Below are 17,465 nucleotides of genomic sequence, written 5' to 3' on the forward strand. Positions count from 1 at the left end.
TGTTTAATTCCTGGTTTTTTTGCAACTAATTAGACACGTTTTAAAAGGAATGCAAGTCTTAGCCATGACTAATGAGCAGAAGTTAACTGAGGCACAAAAAGAGATGCCTTTTTGCCTAATGTCTCAGATTATATTTTACAGGTGAGATGTTATGAAGGTTGTGGTTTACTTATAGGTGAAAGGACCAATAGAGGTACTAAAGCCTGAACAACAGGCCTTGAACTGAAGCTGACCTCTACATGAACTTGACAACCAAACACTATACTGAACATGCAATACAATATTTATCTATTTTGCTGTTTTAACATGAATATATACGTATATATTAATGCCAATCTATAAAGATCCCTTATGCTTGATGTGGATAGAATATCTTTCTTTATTTAGGGGCAAGTTGCAAGGCCATGGCACCAGACATCTGACCTTGTTGAGAAATATGTGGTTAAAACCCAAATAGATAGAGAAACTCCCTTGGTTCCTCCTAGAGCCCTAACCAGGCTTTGGATGGAATCCAAAATGAGGATGAAAACAGATGCTTCTGCACATTAAATTATGTAACTCTGTTTATTCAACTATATAAAAGCTGAACCCCCTTGCAGCGGCTTTGGAGACCTCACCTACAAATGAATGCATTGTGTTAGGACCTCCCAGTTGCCAGGAAAGGCTCTGCACAACCTCACTGCAACCAGGGCTCTGCAGTGACTGCAGATCTGGATGATGGTAAAGCACCAGGGCAATTGGTGACACATCCTTCTTAATCACTGTAGTTAATCTTATGTAGTAATGGTTAGGTGCATTGCCTCCTTTTGTTTTATTCTTGCTGTATCATTTCACTTATTATTTTACTGCTCTAAAATTGAGTACAGATAAACTCATTTCTTTAACTTGGTGTCTGTGTCCTTTGTGCTGACAATGTTTCCTGGCAAAATAACATCCTATGGTTGAAAGCACACACTTACACGTTTGTAAGTTCTTTTTTGCTCATGGTTATGCAAGCATAAGCTACATCCACAACTCTTAATGTTTGTGAATGTACCTTAAATGAACTCCTGTCTAGTATTTGACATTATTTTTCATTGCACTTTTTCATATTTATTTTTATAGTCTTATTAATCTGTGTGCAAATTAGTCTCTCCACTACAACAGGACCCTCAGCTGTGCTATCTATATTTGTGCTGGCTGATTATATACATCAGAAATTGAATTACCAGTTTTTAAATAATTAAAAAAAATAAAGGAAATCAAATTTGGGGCTCACTTGCCTTTGAATGTGTACTCTTTTAGGGTATGCTTGCTTTTAACTGTTATGTACACTTGTGAAAAATAAAAATTATGTGAAAAATAAATATTTTTTAGAAATAAAAGCTACTGTTGTTCCTACAAAAGGATCCCATAATCCTATGGAATTCTGTGAAGAGAAAAAAAGTCACATTGCACTTCAGGATAAAATTTCAGTAACTACTGAATTACTGTGTGATTTGCTACTTAGTTACATGCTTAATTGTAGCATTTAAATTTGAAAGCATTGGCCTTGTGTATGCGATCTTGCATTTGCGCATCTAACAAACAGCTGAAAGATGAAAACTGCTTATTTAGCAGCGAGTTTATGCGAACCGATGAAATCCCCACTGAAATTTAAATTACAAAAAAAATGAGGAAGTAAAGTGCAACCACTTGCCAATTTCTTCTATGATCAGGCAGATGTCTTCTGTCTGGCACTTACGCTGGTTTAATACTGTAAGTATAGCACAATTTGCATAGAGTTGAAATCTAAAGACAGCTGATAATCTCCACTTTGCCGTTTGGAATGAGCCCTGAGTTTTAGTTACTATGAGGAAAAAGAGTTTACTGCCTGACTGTACACTGTAAACAGAGAGAATGGTAGCTCAGGGCACAGCCTGAGGTCTGCGTGCATGCAGAGCTCTGCTCAGAGTGCTGCCTGGTGCCTGGCACTCCTACCTCTGCACTGGTGGGTTCCTCTGCCCCCACTGAGGCCATGTGCTGAGCTGCCATGGGAAGCTTTTAAGGTTGCTGTGGATCTGCATTTCCATTAGTGCTTGTTAAAACCTATCGTTGGAGAGGAAGACATCATAGGGATGCCAGAAACAAAACATGAACTCAGAAGTGTAACACCTGCTAAACATCTTCCAGAGCTACACACGCTTCAGCATCACTGAAATGCTACATGAGAACTTGAAAACAACCTATATAGTGGTACCACAGGCCCCTGTTAGTAACAGAGGTTACAAACCATGTCAGAAAAATACTGGGAAATAAAAACAACACAGATTAATTATTAAGGTAATTTTTTCACCATAAATAAGTAGAAATCCTGCTGTTATTGACTTCAAAATCTCCCAAAATATGTGGAAAAGGCAAGTGTTTCGAGAAGAGTCATTGCTTTATTTCTGCACTGGGTGTAAGGAGGGTAATCTCCACAAATGGAGTGCACCTGAGTTTTCGCACTATTTATAATCCACAAGTTCTTCATACACACCTAATACACAAGGCACAGCTATGTATCACATATGCATGAGATTTCTGCAGTTACAAGGTTATACACACATATTTGAATCTTCTGTGCTTGCACAGCGTCTTCACTGGTCTTCGGTGGTCACTTGGGGAGGTGTCCCCCTCCTCACTTTGTCCACGTAAGGACAGAGGTTTTCTAAGGACACCTGGTCTCCACCTAGTTTCTACTGATTGTTTATTGTTTTGGACTTAAGCCCCCATTTGGAGGATGTTGCTCTTATTACAGAAGCACTGTGGTTAGGAAGGATATTTATCAAACATAAGCAATACATCTGGAAGCTCTAGCATGTACCTTAATTAAACAAAATGGCGGATCTTCAAGGACATTGCTCTAATTATCGTGTGTAGAACTACATTTGGAAATCATAAGCAGCAACCAGGGAAATAACTGCTTTTCAGACATCACTGCTGCTTTTCTTATTTCGTCCTATTATGCAGTGTTGTGATAGGAAAGAAGGGGAGTGCTGCTGTAGAGAGGTGGGGAAAGTCCAAGCTGATGGAAAAAAAGTGCTGTCTGAAGGCCAGGGGAGCGCAGAGTGTAGCAGTCCATTCTGAGTGTCACGTAACTGCTGAATATTTGCAGTTTACCATCGCTGCAAATAAAGCACCAGATTTAGAAAAACCACAATTTGAAACTTGAATAGTGGTGGAAACTGTCATCTCTACAGATTTTGGCAACTAGAGTGACTGAGGGGTTATTTCTTCTGAGTGTCTTGTTCACAAGTGTTCGCTTCCTGTGGCAAGGAGCCTCATACATCCTAGATTCCAGGAAGCAGTTCTCAATTTTCCCTTTCTATGGCTCTTACTTTGGGGATATAACTGTAGGAGCAGATTGTCCTATATTCAGTCCCTGCTGAAAATGAATGGTGGCTGTTATTTGTGTAGGAATTCTAGTATTTTTGAGGGAAGAATTTACAACTAAATTTCAGTTGACAAACCTTTAGGCTGTAGCTGATTTTTGTGTAGTTTAATCATTAAGTAACAATAAGATAATGTAACCACAGACTTTTTCAACCAAATCTGCTCAACATGTTATATTTAACAAGATGCTAAGCATTGCAGAAGGATCTAATCCTTTTTTTCCAATAGAGCTCCTCCTAATGAAACTAAGTGGTAATGCCAATGGGAATTTTTGCCAGTGGGCAAAACTCAGTGAGGGATGTAACTCATTTCTGATTTTTTCCCCACATTCCATATGTGAGCTCTAAAACTGCTAATTGTGCTTTGTTGTGTTTTTATGCTTCAGCTCGCTTCTCGCTGTTCTTCCTCTGCATTTGTCCAGGCAGTGCTCCATTTTACAGCAGCACAGAAGCTCAAAGAATGTAAGCAGCCGTCTTGCTTTCCTACAGTGAGTAGCCACGGAATTGAAATGTCTGAAAACTGCATGCTTTGTAGAAAAATAAACACACAGACTGATTTTTCCTGTTCTGATCCTTTCCCTTTGGTGGAGTATGATGGTTATAGCTGGTTATGGCATAGCTGTATTTTGTTAATGGAGAGGATGTCTTCTGACAGTTTCTTCAGAGACTCTCAGAATTTTGCACACATGTAAAAATAGGTCGTCAGGTTTTACACATTCTGACTGAAAACAATCTATGGGTCTGAACAGGGTGCAGAATAGACAGCAGTTTAATAGACACCAGTAAATCTGGACTTTTCCATGGAGCTGACATCTTCCAGCAATAACTGTTGTCATGGGATTTGTTTTCCAAATTTTAAAAATTTTCAGGAGAAAGCATGTTTTTACATATATATATATATGTATCTTAATTTTTAGTGTGCCTACTCTGAAGTGAAGCAGGCATAACAGATACCATGATTATTCACAGAATCACAGAACTGTAGGGGTTGGAAGGGTCCTCTAGAAACCATCTAGTCCAACCCCCTTGCCAAAGCAGCTCCCTAGCCCAGGCTGCACAGGTTCACGTCAATTGGCAATAGGTTCTGGTGATTCATACTGTTTTCTGTGTTCACAAGCACACTCAGTACTGTGGTCTCTGTCAGTGAATCATTGTTCTTCTCATGTCTTTTTCCATTAACAACAGAATCCTGGAAGTTAATTAGTGGTAGTTGTTCCACCCAGCTTCTTAGGGCTGGAGCTTCAGCTGAACTCATAGTAGGGCTGTACTGACTTAGCTGCATTTGCTGTGAGTTAGCAGACTGAAATTTATTTTATGAAAGAAAATGTATTTTAAACTGATTAAAGAAGAGCTGAGTTTGCGTGATTACTTTCCAAAGCAGATTTACTCTCAGTGTTAGGTGTTTCTAACACAACTGGTTAGCACAATGCTGGCAAAAGATTTTGTATATATGTTTTGGTTGGATTATTCTAATTAGTGTGGTTTGGAACACTAAGACCATTGTTTTAAAAAAGTATGACTCCTAATATGCATTCCATTGCTAAGTTATTACACCAAGTATAGAAAGAAAAAGCAAATTCTAATTAAAAAAAAATATATAAATTTCTTTACCCTTTTTTCTTCTTCATACCAACTTTACTCTCCTTTATTTTAATGTTTCTTCTTCAGAATATGCTCTTTGAGACAGTGAATGTTCTCTAGTATGATTAGGCAAATGCAAGTACATCCACAGCTGTGCCTGTAGGTCATCCAGCAGAGCTATATAACTAAGAAAATTAATTCAGTAATGTCATGACTGGGGCACATATCTGAGTGAAAAACATTCAGAAGGGAACCGCCGAAATCTCTTACCCATTAAAAGAAATCTGCAATGAAAAATTCTCACCACTGACCATACTTGTAGGAGAAAAGATAGTGATAATCAGAACGGGAGAGTAAGCCATGCTCTTGACCGTTCAAGTGTTCCTTCCCGATCTCGATTTAGGTACTATGAGGAAGCCTGCATTGGAGCTGAGTTCCCTGGGTCTGCTATTCAGATCTTACGTTATGCAAATGTGATTTTTACTAAATGAGGAAGGCAGTAAAATTTTTATAGAACTGAAAAAGCCAGAACTGCACAGCAAATAAGAGGTGTATTCAGTATAAGCAAGAAGCCATTAAGGAGATCTATGAAGACTGAAAATGGTAATGGCAATTTCATTCAGTATGTTGTAGGAAAAAATGCATTTTAAAAATTACTTATTATGCATTTTTGAAGATTCATAAGAGAACATTTGCCTTCTGCCATTAATTTCGCAGGATCCATGAGGTACTTAATTAAAATAACTTACTTTAGCACTCGAAAGATACATTGCATGAAGATTGCAGTATTTTAGAAACTTCTGAAATTCCAGAATTTATCAACTACTGTGAACATATTTGGAATCAGTGACAGGACAGTCTAAGAGATAGCAGAGCCAGGAAGGCACATGAAACAAGCTGCCAGTGTAAGGAGGAAGTGATGAATGGTGTCAAGGGCGGAAGAAAGATTAAGGATTATTTTTGTCTGGAATAGTCTCTGATGCTTTGCAAAGAAGAAGCTGTTGTACATCTTGTGGGCTATACTAAATCAGATTAAGATAGATTAAGATTAATGAGTGACAAATTAGGCATTTTACAGGATGTTCATAGAGGAAAGGCAGGCCAAACTGTTATCATTTAAAACAACCAAACAAAAAACAACAAAAAATCCAAACTGTATATGATGGAGATTGGAACAGTACTTGAAGAGAGATGTTTTTGTTATTTTAACTGTTATGTCTTTAAGGAAAAGTAGATGCAGTCATCCCATCCTTTTCTTTTAAGTCATAAATAAGGTTAATAATGAAGATGATTAATCCAGTTCTAATGCCCATTATGTAACATATTCTCAAATTTAGATTTCCACATAAGTAAATCAGTGTAATCAGTAAGATATTCCTGGTGATTATGAATGATACTGCAAAGGTCCAGTGAGAATTAAAAAAGATAATAGTAAAAATAAACGTAGCTGCTGTTAGTCCACAGCAACTTTATTTCCTTGTCTGACAGCCACTTCCTTATCAGAATTACAACATGATTTTAGAAACCTTTTATAATTTTTCTATCTGACATCCCATTTTCCTTTGTCTGACAATAGTTCTTCTTGGTTGTGGTTATAAACTTGTGTACAGAGTCCTGGGTTCTGTTCCTGAGTGAATCAGGACCTCTCTGTCTTTTTCCATCCATAATATCAGCATAATAATGCTCACTTATTGCAGGCTATAGTTAGGCCCAGTTGGTGTTTGTGATGATCTCTGAAACTGTTGGATAATACATGCTGTTAAGGAGTATTATTGTTGTTAACAGAGCCTTTTATACAACTGCATTCCAAAAAATACACTACTATTTATTCCTAAAATTTAATTGAAATTCCTTGGGATACTTCTCTCTGCCCATTCCTCTTCCTGACTGACTAATACTCTCAAAGGCACATTTTCAGTTCTGAAGGTATGCAGAAGTCACGTGAAGATAAATGATATAATTTTGTAAGTGATCTAGGATTGAAAGCTTTTTAAAACACAGCCTTATCTACAGTGATCTCAGTTCAGGCTGAACTAGTTTAGATTTCAGCAATCTGCAATTTGTAGAACAGCTTTACTTTTTTGAAGTACCTCTTTAGTTGGGAGTGTAAGTAGTTCTTAACCGTAGCAACGATGGCAGTGTAAGAGAATGGTTGTAGACAAATCTCAAACCACACCGTGGCAGGAAAAGGTCAGCCTGGAATTCACTGTTAACAGTTGGGTTTTGGTTTCACATCCCAGGTTATTAATTGGAAGCCCTGTTGCCAATTTTAAAATCTCCAAAACACACTGAAAAGCATTTAGAGAGGAGATGCTGCTTTAATTCTGTGCAGGGCACAAGATGGGATATCTCCACAAATCAAGAGCCCTAAGTCTTCTACAGATATCTGAAAATGTTGAATATACGCCCATCTAATACATCAGTCACCTACTACATATTCATAGGATCGTACCAGTACAGGCTTGTTTAGAGGATGCTGCTCTTATTATAGAAGTCATGTGGTCAGGAACAATATTTGCCACAGGTAAACAGCACATCTGGAAGTTATAAGCAGATCTTTAACTTTGAGCAAGCTCCTTAATTAGGCAAAAATAGCAAATAATTAGTTCTGAGACATCAGACTGATATAAGAACTCCCTTCTAATTTGTCAGTAGATGAAGAAGGAAGGAGCAAGCTGCAGAAGTGGACTGGTTGGGAGAAACCAACCAGGATCGGTTTGAGCCGATCTAGCAGCAGTGAGCAGCACATAGCAGTGTAACTGACAGCTGAGGCTGAGAAAGTAAGCTTTAAATTGATTTTCTTTGTTGCTTTGGTTCTACATATAATTTACTTCCTGGAGCTGTGAGACAGTCATCTATAAACATCAATGCACAGGGGGTGTGAGACTTCTCCGTCCTGTTATTTGACATTTGATTTTATCAGTGTTCTTGGAATTTCCAAATCATTCTTTCCTCAGCTGACCTACTTGTGCTACCTACTCCTGCATGTTTTGCACTTGGATCATTGACATTAATTTCTTAATGTTTTTAGTAATGAGATATATCTGCTATTACCATCCTTCATACCTAGCCTACAGCCCAGCACACATAGGAGTGACTTAGATAAAACATTTGTATCTGTATCCAGGATTTTGTGTGACAGGTGAAGAACAGGCATCTTTCAATATCTTTTTTTTTTAGTTTGTTAACTCTCCAAAAGAAAAGGCTGCCCTTTAAAATTAGAGGAGTAGAAATGGGTGAAGCGAACACCCGTTGTGCTCATCAACACAAGGGAAGCACAGGAAAGCTGTACGTAGGGGTGTCAAGGGATTCACACCATTTAATACGGAGAAAAATAGACTTAATATGAACAGGGTAAAAATACAATATCTGAATTTGTTAATCAGGTAAATTGGCTAGGAGTGGTACAAAACAGAAATATGAAACCTTTGGCGTAGTGTCTGGCAGTAGTTCAGAAAGCAAATAGGATCTTAGGAGGTATAATTAGAGGAAGAGACCATGCTCATCAATAGAGGTAATTAAAACTGTATTCAGAGAAAAAGCAAAACAAAGCCACTTGTTATTGCTAACCATTCTGAGAGCTGTGTTACTCAGAGTACATGAAAATACAACCTGTAAAGGTGAGTCTAAATGTCTGTATAGTTATCACTTCAGATTCTATGGATAGATTTTATTTTAAATAAAATGCCTGCCTTCTCTCATTTGTTTATAGTGAATCCCAGGTGTTCTGATTCTTAAAGATTATTTTATAGTTTGCAGAGTACTAGACTGCAAGCGGCTGTAAAAAGTGCTTCTGAAGAAGTCTATGAAATACCTCTATATATCTTGATAGACTTCTTGTCTGTGATTCTTCAGTTTAGGTAAAGCTATGCTTTTTCATAAGGCATATAGATTCGTAACACATTGATGCAGTACAGGAGAATAGACTTAATGATACTCAGATATTTGCTATTTTTGTAGAGTATCTTTATTTTTTTTTAAGAGCACTTGCCTTCCAGCACTGCTCTGCACTTAATTCAGCGGTGCTGAAAAACATCCCCGCCTTATCAGGAGGTAGCAGGAATTTGAATTCACTTCTGCCCAGATCACGTACCTACAATTTTTGATGGCAATTAAAAATGGAGGTCTGTAAAGCATGTATGGGAATAACTAAGAACAGCTGTTTTTTGTCCCAGCAAGTAAAGGAAGAGCTTGTCTAGCCATACAGAGGCACAGAAGTAATTGTGGTACAGTCTGGGAGAGCTGTCAGCACTCAAATGATTCAGTCAGTATTCAGTCTTGGGGCAACTTCTGTTACATGCTTATGCAAACTGCCTGCCTTTGGTTCTAGGGAGGCAGACTTAAGTTTCTATAATCAGTCCTTCCATTCTCGCCCTTGTTGTCTTATAGCCCAACAGCAACTAATTGAGGTTTCAGTAATTAAGACAGTATCTTCTAAGTCATGTATCAAGCAGTAGCTTTTTGGAGGGGAAGGCATTTCCAGCATGAAAGTATGTGGATGCTTTTCTGAATGTGTTGGGTCAGAGAACTTTCGGATCCAAGAGGTATTTTTAAAATTAATTTCACACTGAGTGTTCATCAGCAGAGGGTTTTTCACTTGTTAGTTTCAGTAGTCCTAGTAGAATGAAGAGACAAATGTAATTGATACTGCTAAAGTAAGAGGCTGAAATAGTCATTCCAAGAGCAGGTTTGTTGAAAGGCTGTGGACAGTACCGGTATGCACTTTTGCAACCTCCCACCCTGCATTCCCAGCTGTGCTTCTTGTCCTGTTGTCACTGCTTTGCAGGGATGGTGTCACAGAGCAGTTGACTACAGTTTCTTGAGACTGGGATTAAGGCCATCCTTTGTTTTCTGTGTTGCTCGCTTATTTGACAGACAGTTTGAAATAAAAAATATCTGTACATATGTCCATTCATTTCTATATCAAGCATCAATCTCAAATCCAGCTGTCCTCTATAGCTAGAGGGACAACTTACTCTTGTGGTCCAGCATGGGTTCGTGTTGAATAAAAGCAGAAGTAAGCCAATCCATTTAAAACTGAATGTGTTACTATTTTATTTTCCCCTCAAAGTCTACTAGTCTTCTTACAGACACTTATTTCCACAAGGTTGGTTCTTGGGAGAGTTCCCAGTCTAGCAGATTGCTCTCTTGTGTTTGCTTAGGGTGAGATGGTGTGGTGGTACTGTCAGACTAAAATCAGTACAGTTTTCTGGAGTTTTGCTTCTGCTCCCGATGATCTATCTGGGGGATTAAGACCTTTCATCTGAGAAACTGTAAGCCACAAATTGGAGACTGCAATACCAAGTGACATTAAGGCTCCTAATTCCTCACCAATTTAGGTAAGCTATCATGTGTAAGGAAAGATTAGATGTTGTTGCCCTAGAGTGGTGATAAATAGAGAAAGCATATTTACAAGTAGGAAGCTTTACAGTGGAAAAGCTTCAAAGCACAAATGGCCTGTGAGATCCAGTGAGGATACCTGAAATAGCCTCTTTAAGCTGATGGAATAAAGAACTGACACAAGCTCATGACATGGGCTACATGCTCCTGACCCAGCAGAGGCAGGGAATTCTGAGGTCAAGAATCAGGAAAACCAGTGCCTAGTCTTGGGATTGTTCACAGTTTGGTCACAGATCAGGATGAAGTTTAAATCCAGGCTTCTGAGTGAGAAACAGTACGGTGTGAATACATCTCCACCTTGAAAATCCGGGCCTACGGTGTGCAACCTACAAGTGAAATGTTTTACATTTATTTACCAAGTTACACAGGATGCAGTTGTAGAAAGGGCCTAGAATCTGTTTTCTGAACTGAAATTATGTTTAATCTGAAGCAAAATCCTTGCAAGTCTAAGCCTGGAGCATTATTACTAAGCACTAGAAATAGCCCATTAAATTAAGAGGTACACATAAAGATTTGGACAAGCTACTCCCCTGTTCACTGAGAGATGTTTATTCATTTGCTACTGGCAGGCTTTGCTGCTCCCTGAATCACAACCCACAATGCCTTGCTGTGTCTCTGGTGGAACAGTGTTCTTCTGAGAGAATGAGAATGCTTACTGCAGCCATGGAGGAGCAGATTCGTTTATTGAGATGTTGCTCAAATCCGTCTTTTTCAGAAAATCATTATCGTTAAGCAAACCTAGCACTTGGTTCCCACACTGTGATACGGTACTTCTTAACTTAACAGGCTGCTAAAAAGACCCAAAATTTCCCTTCAAATTTCTAGGAGGTCTCCCGTGGTTTTAAAAAGTGTGACAGGCCCAATAATATTTATTTGACACAGAGATTAAAAAAAACCCTCACAATGTATCCATACATAACAATCTTTTAAAGTGTATATATACTGGCATGTATTAATGTACTGACATCTATTAATTTTAAAAGCTCAAAACAAAAATATACAAATATACGGTGGCAGAAATCCTAACTAATTTTGTAATCATGTACTGGAATAGCAGTTGTTTTGGTTGGTCTGCTCTCCCTTTCTGCTGGCTGGGTTCCCTTTCTGTGTGACAGATGTGCTATTTATGGAAGGGGATTCTGAATATTTTAAAGCACTGTCTGCTAGGATCATCTCCTTCCCAGCCTGTAAAATGAAAGAGAATAAAATGCCAAATAATTTCCCAGAGAAACATCTCCAAATATCTACCTATAAAACCACTAAAAAAGAGGGGAAAAAATTACCTGTTTTTTACAAGAAGCTATTTCAAATCTAGTACGTACACACTGCAATCTTCGCTATTGCTCTGCAATTTTTTCTTACTTTATGCAATACGTAACAGCAGTTTTTACTGTTAAAGAACAGGCACCATTTTAGAAAAGATAGATTATAGCACACCTAGGAAACTTGAAAATTCGGTGACTTTCTTTCTTAGCTGTATTGGCAGATCTAACGAAAAACAGTGCTGCTCCGTACAAATCTGGCCTCTCAACTATCTATTTATTCCAGCGCTGGTCAGAAAGCATTTATATTCACTTATATATACATTCAAAAATAGTCACCTAAATGAATATTTCAGTTATATATTTTCAGAGCAAAGTGTAACATTCGCTGTTGTGGCTGTGAATTGGATATCGGCTCGCGGTATGGGGGGCAGAGGGAAGGAAGCTGTGAGAGGGCACCGAAGGTGGAGAGTGGGGGCAATCTGTGCTATTACCAGATCCTGTGGTTTGTTTTACCTTAAATGATGGTTTACTCTTCTGGGAAAATAATTCAGGTCATAAACTGTGGCATGGTACTCTCATTCTCCCTTTGGAGATTCAGTGGCAATGCAAATAAGAACGGTTTTATTTATTAGGCATTTAAAAGAATTCTCATAAGCAGACTTCAATTTTTCTTTTTTTTTTTTTTTCTCTGCATTTTTTTCCTCATGTATGTGAAATATTTTGTTGTGTTTTGAATTATTTCAGGAAATCAGCCTTTCTTTTTAACACTTCCAATCTGTAAAAATCTAATTCCCACAATTACAGTCTCTGCAGAGGATGACAGCAATTTAACGTATGCAGCAGAACAACATGCACGTGGTATTAATCTCAGAAGGTAACAGAAAGATATTAAGAATGAGACACTATTTTTAAAATTATTTTTATTTTTGCAGCCGTGGTTTAATATTTCTTTTTTTTTTTTTTCTTAAAGACAACGAGTGCACTTTAGTAGCTGTACTGACCTCCATGATGTCAGAATGTCATTGTGCAACCGTAGCTAAGAAAAGCCTCGGAGGAAAAAAAACAAAGGAGCTTTGCGTCTCCCAATAACATGAGATGTGCGTACACTGTATGTAGCATTTTGGAATTCGTGTTGCGGTAGAAAGTTGCTGCTTTCAGTTTGATTAGACAATCATTGTTTCATTTTCCTTGCTTTGACAGCGAGTATGCTTGCATGCTGCTTAAGTCTTCTTAGTGCTATCTAGGTCAGTATACTTATGCTTTTTTTTTTTTTTTTTTAAGACTGACAGATAACGTTTGAAGGAAATTAGCACCAGTTTTCCTTTTCTTTGTTATATCTAAGGGTAGAAAAATATTGTATTATTGATCAGAACTGTGTACCACAGCACCTACCGTTTCTGCATTGCAGATATTTTTAGCTCTCACACTGCTTGTGGTTAACAGGGTGTAGCGTAGACACAGACAGCTGATCTTGCAGGCAGACCCTGTGCTCGTGTGGTTTGTCAATACTGCTCAGGATTTTGACGGACTGCGAAAGAGAAAAAGCAGAAAGGAAAGAAAAAAGAATGTTTTATTTTCATGAACACTGCATCTTCATTTATGCTGTTTTTCTATCATAGTCTTTTTATTTTTTAATTCTAAAACTTAAAAATGAGGAGGGCACAGCATCCAGGATTTGGTATGTGCGATACGACATCTTTCTGCATCGAGGGGACGCCACCGTAGTCAATCCAGCCTTTCTCCAATAAGGAAGAAGATTGTTTTGTTTTCCTCGGCAGGCGGACTCAGCCATTGCACAGGCAGATTTTGATAAGAGTTTGAAATGCCTACTACTGTATCATTGTAGAATTTGGAGTTTGCTAACAGTGTTAGTGACTGGAGCTCATCTTGCATCACCAGTTGATGACAATTTTCTTTGTTCCCTCCCACCCAGTTGAACCAAGACTCTGTAGCTGATACGCAATGTCACTTACAACATTAATCAGATACTGCATTTAAGGTGAGCTGTCCCTTGCCTCCTCCCTTACCAGAGCTGTGCTGCAGTATGTATCTTACTCCTGCAAGCCTAAAATGGCAGGCAGGATTAACGTTGCTTGTGCTGTGTGCATGCTGTGTATTGAATTCATTATACCGTGCCTAGTATCTCAAATGTGAGTATGTTAAATGGTCTGTGTGCCATCTCATGCAGTAGTGAAGACTGGCTTGTGCTTCACTGCAGGCTTAGATATTTGAGCATCACCTTAAGAATTCTTTTTCTTTTGCAATGTGGTGAGCTGTTAGCTTGTCATCACGTTCCAACTACATTATTAGCCCTTGGAAAGGGGAAAAAAAAAAGAAAGCAAAAAAAAAAAGCAAACCGTGCTTCCAGATGGTGTCACCCTTTTTCTTCTTGCATTTACTGTAGTTTAAATAATGTATATTGTATTGTTAATTAATGTGAATATCGAATTAAAGCACTTGAAACTTACATATTTATTATGCAGGTAGGAGGCACGTCGAATCTATTTTTAACTCTTACGCAGTCCACGCTGTGCAATGGGCTTTGGTTGTCGAGTTTTTATTTTCAGCTGTGATATCAATAGGCTGATTTTCAGTAAATGTGACAAGTGGCCTTTGCAGTGGTCAGCTTCAAGCTCTGAACACTCTGAGGAGGAGAAAAAAAAAACAACCTTGCGTTGCAGTTTCGGAAAACCTTGGATGAGGACATTTTTTTTTCCCCACTCCTGCTTTCCCTACTGATAAACTCAGTTCTCCTGATCACGGTCTATTCAAGCTGCTTCCCATCTGGTTTTTGACAACTGCTTCTAAAAAAAATTGTCAAGAAGACCAAGAATAGAATTTATCTCCATCGCTTTTCATAAAAATGGCTGGGTGCATTGCCCTGCTAGCACTGCACTAAATGACACACGCAGGTAGGTTGAGATTTGCATGTTTTACTGATTTCTTCATCACTGTTGCAAGAACATGAAATGGGCTTTGGAATGTAGCTTTCAGGTTTAAAAAAAAAGTACTGAATCGTTACTGAAAACAACAGTGTTAAACTGTTGGCTTCAAATATTGGCATGACAATTGTTTCTATCTGCTTTAAAAAAAATGTATTGTGAAAGTGGAGCAATCATGCCTGTTAAAATAATCATATGTACTAAGGGCGTGGCAACGCTTCTGCAACAAAAGAATTTTTGAAAACCCTACTGATTCAATCACATCTTAGAGCTGACTATCACCATTACTGAGCATGCACTAAAAATGCAAAAATAAAAATGAAGGTAGACAAGAAAAATGCAAAATATTCCAATTGCTGTGAGCGCTTTTCTGCGGTTTGTGCGAAATATTCAATAAAGATTAATAAGCTGGATGCTTACTTTTCCAGTGTTGGCTACAAACATAAACCTGCAGTATTTCTTTTTATTTTAAGGTAGAAGGACTTTATGTAGAGAGATTGATATAGATGGCCCTGTCAGCTCACACTGTGTATCAGTTCACTGAAGTGTGTTTTACTTCACAGAAATTAAAGGTTACGAAATAAAAGCTGAACAGCCTCAGGTACGAAATCCTGATGCTGAGCATTAAGAATAAAAAGAACTATGAGAATTGTACTACTTACACCAACTTCTGTAATGTATTTGTTTCAGATTAATACTGGGCCAGAACCAGTTTCCTTGGCAACCAAATCCTTCTAAAGATGCAATAGTAGAGATGTAAAATGAAGTTATTCTCTTTAATAGCAGTACCACAATGCAAATGGAAATTTTACAGTTAAGTTTCCTTGGAGTTCTAAGTGGGAATCTGATCTTGTTTTATGTTTCCACGCGGCCATCATTTATTAAACGATGCTGTGTCTATAAAGCTGTACACAAGAAAAAGCTATTTTATTTCTGTTCTGCAGTGGTTGTTTCTAGAAACGTACCCCGGTTTTCTTTTTTAACGTCTTGCATGTAGGTCAAAGTTTGCACTGTGTGTACATGAAGTGATAGTTTCATTATTACAAATATAAAAGTACGACTGAAACATTTATTAGCACAGAAATGAAGAGAATGAGAAGTATGCCTAAACCTCCTTCTACCTTGGCTGAATTCAGCCATGGGAATGCTCATAAATCTTTCTTTAAATAGTGGACACATTCTGATGGTCCACTGAAGGTCTGTTTACCCATCCTGGAAAAGAACTTGTGCAGGATCGTAAGCAAGATGTTATAAAATAAACTCACTTGTAGTCCACAGTGATTTGCAGACCTCACAGATTTTGCAAAAATTAAGTATTATAGTTCCTTATTCTATTTTTAGCTGGTATTTTAACAATATCAGTAAAGTCAAATTTGATGTGCACCACAATAACAGATGTGACTAAGTACTGTACTTATAACGTAGTGCATCTCCTTGTGAATCCCCTTTGTACGTGACTTGAGAAATTCTCACTGCTGCAACGAGACTTTTGCAGCAGGGTAGCCATTTTCCTTTCATGTCCTTGACTTTAAAATGACAAAGAGTATTTTGTTTCGGATGAGGACCCAGCACTGAAAATTAATACAAAGGAGGTATTTAGAAGCACAGCCAGTTAGATTAATAATAGCCTTGACAGTGTCAGTACTATCAAACAAATTCTCATTTATTTAATATACCACTTCAGTACACTACGTAGAGGCACAGCAAAACTGTTCAGGAATAGGATTGTTGCCATCTCTCTTGGCCAGTGCTTAATAATGATAATAAAGCCCATCTGATTCATAATTATGAGACAAGTGTGACGCAGTGCAATATTTTCCAGTTCCACCTAAAGAAACTGAACCGAAAACCTAAAAAACAGCATTTCCCCAGTGATGTATTAAAGTTGGCTTAATTTATTTATTTGTTTTATTTATCTCCAGTAGTTTGCTTCTATTGATTTTTCTTTCAGTCTAAAATGTGGCACGGAGTGCGCCATTACATGTAGGTACCAGAACTGCATTTCCTTGTTTATATTTTGTGTGGTTGTTTTTAAGGGAAGTTGCTGAGCTAATGCTATGCAGAAGCAAGCCATTTATTGCCTCTGATATTTATCTTTAGGGAAGATGGGGCATTTTGAGTTAAACTGTTTTTATTCTGTCTTTGTGTTTAAATATACCCACTCCAAGCATTTGAAGAAAGCGTAGCTGTTACATGAGCATGCTTCACCAGCTTGTTCTAAATCCATTTGCAAATTTACTCTTTTGTTAGAGGGTGCAAGTCGTCTCTTAATTAATATGACAGGACTCAAGTGCTTTCATGATTCTGGAAAAACTCACTGGCAACCTATGAGCAGTAATTTCTTCTAGCTAAAGAAACTGAATTATTTATTAAGGAGGATTCTAATAATTAGCAAGCAGTTTCATTTTGACTGTTATACGTGGTTTGCTGTACACATTTTAGTGGTAGTTAAATCCATGTAATACAGTGTCAGAACGTTCCAGCCAGAGCTGCAGTACAAAACCTGGGGTGAATTCCATCCATTTTATTCACTCAGCTGAGGGGGCAGCCGGGGCAGATAGAAACAGGTGTGGCTTTTCACACCTCTAGTCCAGCTTCTCAGACATTACTGTTGTGGGAGAGCATGGGAATGTACAGTTTTATCCTAGAAGCCTTTTTGTATAAAATTATGCGTTACCTGTGCAAAGTCCATTTCTGCCTAATGGAAAATCTACACAAAACTTGAGAACAAATGAAATCAAGCGAAAAAGAATTCAATTAGACATTTTCTCGCTTGTTTTTTAGTAGTCTTTCTGATTAAGGATGCTTCTGGCTCTAAACTTCATTTTGATGTGAAACTGCAGGTCTCACAGCGCGGAACTATGTGTTGAGATAATATTTGTCAG

The 17,465-nt window shown here is 38.0% G+C and overlaps 1 protein-coding gene across 5 annotated transcripts in view; it reads left to right on the top strand.

The window, feature by feature from the left end:
- Window positions 1-17,465, top strand: part of ZBTB38 (zinc finger and BTB domain containing 38) — a 308,794-nt gene that overhangs the window by 274,919 nt on the left and 16,410 nt on the right. Inside the window, exons 1-2 of one of the 5 annotated variants that reach the window (XM_065748553.1) lie at window positions 12,666-12,746; window positions 13,572-14,550. The exons of 1 other annotated variant lie outside the window; for it this stretch is intronic. The gene's annotated coding sequence lies outside the window, so the exon portion shown is untranslated. Of the gene's footprint in view, window positions 1-12,665; window positions 12,747-13,090; window positions 14,551-15,371; window positions 15,394-16,531; window positions 16,564-17,465 lie in introns of those variants that run through there. 3 more of the 5 variants (XM_065748552.1, XM_065748554.1, XM_065748555.1) reach the window with 3 other exon arrangements.

This window comes from Cyrtonyx montezumae, unplaced genomic scaffold, assembly GCF_038088225.1.
Source record: "Cyrtonyx montezumae isolate F1298 unplaced genomic scaffold, pur_monq_1.0 scaffold_5, whole genome shotgun sequence".
In the NCBI taxonomy this organism is placed as follows: domain Eukaryota; kingdom Metazoa; phylum Chordata; class Aves; order Galliformes; family Odontophoridae; genus Cyrtonyx; species Cyrtonyx montezumae.